Source organism: Dipodomys ordii, unplaced genomic scaffold (assembly GCF_000151885.1).
Source record: "Dipodomys ordii isolate 6190 unplaced genomic scaffold, Dord_2.0 Scaffold23, whole genome shotgun sequence".
Taxonomy (NCBI): Eukaryota; Metazoa; Chordata; class Mammalia; order Rodentia; family Heteromyidae; genus Dipodomys; species Dipodomys ordii.
In genome coordinates this window covers 1,629,037-1,634,724 of record NW_012267239.1, presented here as the reverse complement: position 1 = coordinate 1,634,724, position 5,688 = coordinate 1,629,037, and positions in this window count along the sequence as shown.

The following is a 5,688-nucleotide window of genomic DNA, read 5'->3' as shown; positions in this document are numbered from 1 at the left end:
TGCAGCCTATCCCCTTGGCCTTGGGCAGATGGAATGGGGCAGATCTGTGTGGGTGGGTGAAGATCAGGGATGCAGGTGATGCTGAACATGGGGAGTGAGGAGAGAGAGGATGATGGAAATGCTGCTGAAGCCTTGCTTTGCTAAGCTGGAGCCTTTTCTGAGTCATTGAAGATGCCTCTTAACATATACCATTGCTATATGATTCCTGAATAACTTCCCAGGGCTGCCAGATGCTCTTGGGGGGAGAAAAAGATGAAGAAAGCCCAGCCCACACTCCCTGCAAATGAGACATGGAGACAAAAACACGGTTTGAATCTCGCTGCTGAGGTTTCCATGGTGGCTCCACTCTTCCACTCTTCCCATTGGCTAAGATGTCCTGCTCTGGCTTTAGCAACAGAGGCTCAGAAGTGGATCTCCTTCCTGATTGGTCAGCCCAAGCTGCAGCACCATGGCAACAGAGGCAGAGGGACCAGTCTCTGCCAAATGACTTGAATCACCATCTACCTGGGGTGGGCTGAGATCCAGAGGGCTACAAAAGGGGACTGGGTAGCTCCTACCTCAGCTCATAAGCAGGTGGACAACTGTCCTCTGCAGGGGCTTGGGAGGCTGTGGACTTCTCTTTTTCTTGTCTACCCTGTGTATTGCAGCATCGAACTGGCCTTTCTTTTCTTCCAGGGCTTTCTGCCTTCTTTAGAAGAAAAACCAAACCTCTGGCAGTGACAGAAGTTAACATATTTGCCTAGTCATGCAAGCTACAAGCCAGGATTTGAATCTATTGTATTTTTGTCTCACTTAGAGACTTTAGAAGGTCACTGCTGGAGAATTCAGAGTCCCTTTTGGTTTTGTTTTTTGTTTTGTTTTGTCAGTCTTGGGGCCTGAACTTTGGGCTTGGGTGCTGTCCCTGAGCTCTTCAGCTCAAGGCAAGAGCTCTACCACTTGAGCTTTTTGAGCCACAATGTCACTTCTGGTGATTAATTGGAGATAAGAGTTTTATGGACTTCCCCTGCCCAGGGTTGGCTTTGAACCTCAATCCTCAGATCTCAGCCTCCTGAGTAGCTAGGATTATAAGTACAAGCATTTGGTGCCCTGTTTGCTTAGATTATTTTTTAGATAGAATCTTTTTTTTTCTTTTTTGCTACAGGGCAGGCTGGATCATGATCCTTCTATTTTATGCCATTCATATAACTAGGACTAACAAATGCAGACCATTAATACTCAGATTTTTCTGTTGAGATGGGAGAATCTCCTGAACTTTATGCTGAGGCTGGCCTTGGACTTTGATCCTTCCAAGTGGCTAGGATTATAGATGTGAACTATCAGAACTTGGCTTGTTTCTTTGTGTCTGAACCTGTACTAAGCACAGTGGTCTCCGTGACTCTCATCCATTGTCTTAAGGTATAAGTCTTTCATTTCTACTGTTTATCGCTACTGAAAGTGGTGCTCAGAATATGCAAGGTCATGTAGCAGTGCAGGCTGAATTCTAATATGATGCCACTTGACTTGGACTGCAGAGGTACTTTTTTTTTTTTTGGTCTGGTCGTGGGGCCTGAATTCTGGGCCTGGACACTGTCCCTCAGCTCTTCAGCTCAAGGCTAGCACTCTACCACTTGAGCCACAGTGCCATTTCCGGTTTTTTCTTTTTTGCTTATGTGGTGCTGAGGAATCGAACCCACGGCCTCATGCATGCAAGGCAAGCACTCTACCACTGAGCCACCTTCTCAGCCCTGCAGAGGTACTTTGTAGACTAGATAGCTCAAAGAGACATCTGAGAGGCCATGGTTTTGCTCTTGGGTATGTATTATTTCCTCAACTGAGGCTGTGGCTGCTAATCAATTTCTTTTTTTTTTTTTTTGTCGGTCGTGGGGCTTGAACTCTGGGCCTGGGCACTGTCCCTCAGCTCTTCAGCTCAAGGCGAGCGCTCTACCACTTGAGCTACAGTGCCACTTCCGGTTTTCTGGTGGTTTATTGGAGATAGGAGTCTCACAGTCTCTCCTGCCCGGGCTGGCTTTGAACCGCGATCCTCAGATCTCAGCCTCCTGAGTAGCTAGGATTACAGGCGTGAGCCACCAGCGCCCGGCTGCTAATCAGTTTCTTGACACTGCAGAAGGAGACTTTGAGGCTAGGTGCTGATGGCTCATGCCTGTAATCCTAGCTACTAAGGAGGCTGAGATCTGAAGGTCATAGTTCAAAGCCAGCCTAGGGTAGATAACTCTGAGACACTCTTATTTCCGATTAACCAGCAAAAAGCCAGAAGTGCAGGTGTGGCTTAAGTGGTAGCCTTGAACTTAAAAGGTAAGGGATAGCACTCAGGCCCTTAATTCAAGCCTCAGTAACTGGCTGAGAGTCTGTGTGGAAGAGAGAAAAACAATGACCTTGGGCCAGTGTAGGCTTTGTAGGTCACCTAAGACTCCAATCTTTTTTTCTTTTCAGTTTTTTCCCTCTGAGGGTAAAGTACGTAGGAGTGCCAGATTTAGCAAATGAAAAAAATCCAGGTTGCCCTGTTCAGGTTGAGATTCAGGTAAACAAGGAATCTTTTTTTTCCTCTTTTTAGTCTGTGCATGCGCACACAGTATCTGAGCCACACCCCTACTGGATCATCTTTCACTAGCTGTCTGGACCTCAGTGGGAACTGGATTCCCTGGATACCCCAAGTGTGGGATCACAGAGATCACAGATGGGCTTTAAGCGAGGAGATGACAGTATCAGGAATTGCATTTTGGGAAGTGCTCAAAATTTGTGGGGGAAAAAGGAGATTAGAAAGAGACCTGGATGGGGCGGGGAGGATGAGCTTCCTATCATTGTCTGCACCAGAGAAGTGCACAGAGGTCCCTACTCGGGAATAGGGACCTGTCATGGCATCTATCTTCCCCACTAACAGTTGGCCTGGGATGAAGTCCCAGGCGAAGGGGAGGGGGTGCTGAAAATGGGGTGATAGCTCAAGTGGTAGAGTGTGAGCCTTGAGCAAAACAGCTCAAGGAGAGTACCCAGGCTTTGAGTTCAAATCCCAGGAACCAGTACACACACACACACACACAAAGAGGAAAGAAGGAAGGAAGGAAGGAAGAAAAGGAGGTCCTGGCATCCAGAGAAGGGCCTATGGCATCTGCCATGATGGGGACTCTGCCACCTAGCACCATGACAAAAAGACCAAATGCAAAACATTTGGCTCCAAAATCACTCTTCTCTGCCTCCTTCACTCTTTCCTGCCTCCTGCCATTTTTCTGGACAATGAATGACCATTATCCATCTCTGCTCTCTAAGCTCAGATTCCATGTCTGGTTTGTTGATTTAATTCTTTTTTTTTTCTTTTTGCTTATGTGGTGCTGAGGAATCGAACCCAGGGCCTCAGGCATGCAAGGCAAGCGCTCTACCACTAAGCCACCTTCCCAGCCCATCCATGTCTGGTTTGTGAGAAGGGACTCGGCAGTTTTGGAGAACCAGCTGTGTGTTTTGTATCATTAAATTCCGTGTGTGTGTGTGTGTGTGTGTGTGTGTATGTGTGTGTGTGTGCACGCGCGCCACTCCTAGGGCTTGAGCTCAAGGTCTGGGCACTGTCCATTCGTTTTTTCTCTCAAGGCTAGTGTTCTATCACTTGAGGCTCAGCTCCACTTTCAGCTTTTTGCTGGTTAACTAGAGATAAGAGCCTCCTTGAGCCAGCTTTGAATTGTGACCCTCAGATCTCAGCCTCTTGATTAGCTAGGATTACCGGCTTCAGTCACTAGCACCTGGCATATTTAATCTTTTATAGCATAGAAGACCTTCTTTATAGAGTTTTAGCTCCATTTCACAAATAACAAAGCTGAGGTTCCATGGTCTGCCTACTATCATAGTTAGGGCAAAGTTGGAGTGGGGTTCAGGTCTGGCTGGCGCCAGTAGCTCCACCCTCCTGCTGTCTCCAGGAAATGTCCCTGGAATCCTTTAATCCCCCATTGATTCAGGGCTTGGGCTCAGTCAGCAATCTCCTTGTCCTGTTACATGCTGCCTTGGCTCTTTTTTGAGTTAAGCCAGGAACTAAAAGGCGCTGCTCATCTGCTGTCAGCTTTAGGGGTTCTGAATTCCTTTCCCGTCAGCGCAGGACACAGCCCCTCTAAGCGCTTCTTGCTGCAGCTCTGCTGCAATGAAGGCCACATTAAATATTAACAGGCCAGCGCCAGGTCTGGCTGTGTCATCAATTACGGCTTGAGGGCTGCGGCTGCCTTGCCTTTCTCAAGGTGAAGCAGTGACCGGAATTCAGCTGGCTCCAATGGCACCCCAGGAGGCTGACTGTCAGGTCTCGGAGAAGATGCTACTAATGTAAGCCATGGCAGGAGTCCAGCAGGCTTTTTCTGATCTTCCCGGCTCCCTCCGGGCTGAGTAGGCTTCAGGTAGCATCCTGATGGTTGCCTGGTATATTCAATCATCTGACAAGTATTTGCTGAGGACCTGCTGTATACTGGCCACCGGCCTGGGGGCTGGCAGTGGGGTGTAGCAGTGAGAACCACAATGGAACTGCCTGCTTCATCTTTCTCCTTTTCCTCATCTTCCTCCTTCTCCTTTTGTGTAGGATTTGAACACAGAGCCTTGTACTTGCTAGGCAGGTGTGTAACCACTTAAGCAACTCTCCCAGCCCCAGAACTGGCTTTTTCAAGGACAAAAGGGAGAAGCGGAGCCCTGTAGCACATGAGAAGTGTCCAACCCAGCCTGAGACCTAGGAATCTTTTTTTTTTTTTTTGGTCGGTTGTGGGGCTTGAACTCTAGGCCTGGGCACTGTCCCTTAGCTCTTCAGCTCAAGGCAAGTGCTCTACCACTTGAGCTACAGCATCACTTCTGGTTTTCTGGTGGTTTATTGGAGATAAGAGTTTCATGGACTTTCCTGCCCCGGCTGGCTTTGAACCACAATTCTCAGATCTCAGCCTCCTGAGTAGCTAGGATTACAGGCGTGAGCCACTGGTGCCCAGCACCTAGGAATCATTTTGAAGAAGTCAAGGAGTTGGATACTAAGAGCTCACACCTTGAAATTCTAGCTATTTAGGAGGTTGAGATCAGAGGATTTCATTCCAAACTAGTCCAGGCAGAAAAAGTCTTCAAGACTCTTATCCAAATAACTAGCAAAAAGCTGGAAGTGGAGCTGAGGCTCAAGTGGTAGAGTGCCAGACTTGATTGAAAAAGCTAAGCCACAGTGGGAGACCCTGAGTTCCAGCTCTGGTACTGGAACAGTAACAAAAAGAGAAATGGACTGGAGACATGGTTCAAATGGTAGAGTACCAGCCATGGAGGAGGTGGAGACAATAAGTGTGTTGATTATGGGAGTATTGTCCCAGGCTGAAAAAGAAAGGAAATGAAGTGGCACTGTGGCTCAAATGGTAGAGCGCTAGCCTTGAGCTGAAGACTCAGGGACAGTGCACAGGTCCAGAGTTCAAGCCCCATGACTGGCAAAAAGAGAGAGAGAGAGAGAGAGAGAGAGAGAGAAAGAAAGAAAGAAAGAAAGAAAGATTACTTTGCTGGGCGCCAGTGGCTCATGCTTGTAATCCTTGAGAGCTGAGGATTTCCAGCCTGGGCAGGAAAGTCCGTGAAACTCTAAATCTCCAATAAACCACCAGAAAACCGGAAGTGGTGCTGTGGCTCAAGTGGTAGAGCACTAGCCTTGAGCTGAAGAGCTAAGGGACAGTGCCCAGGCCCAGAGTTCAAGCCCCATGACCAGCAAAAAAA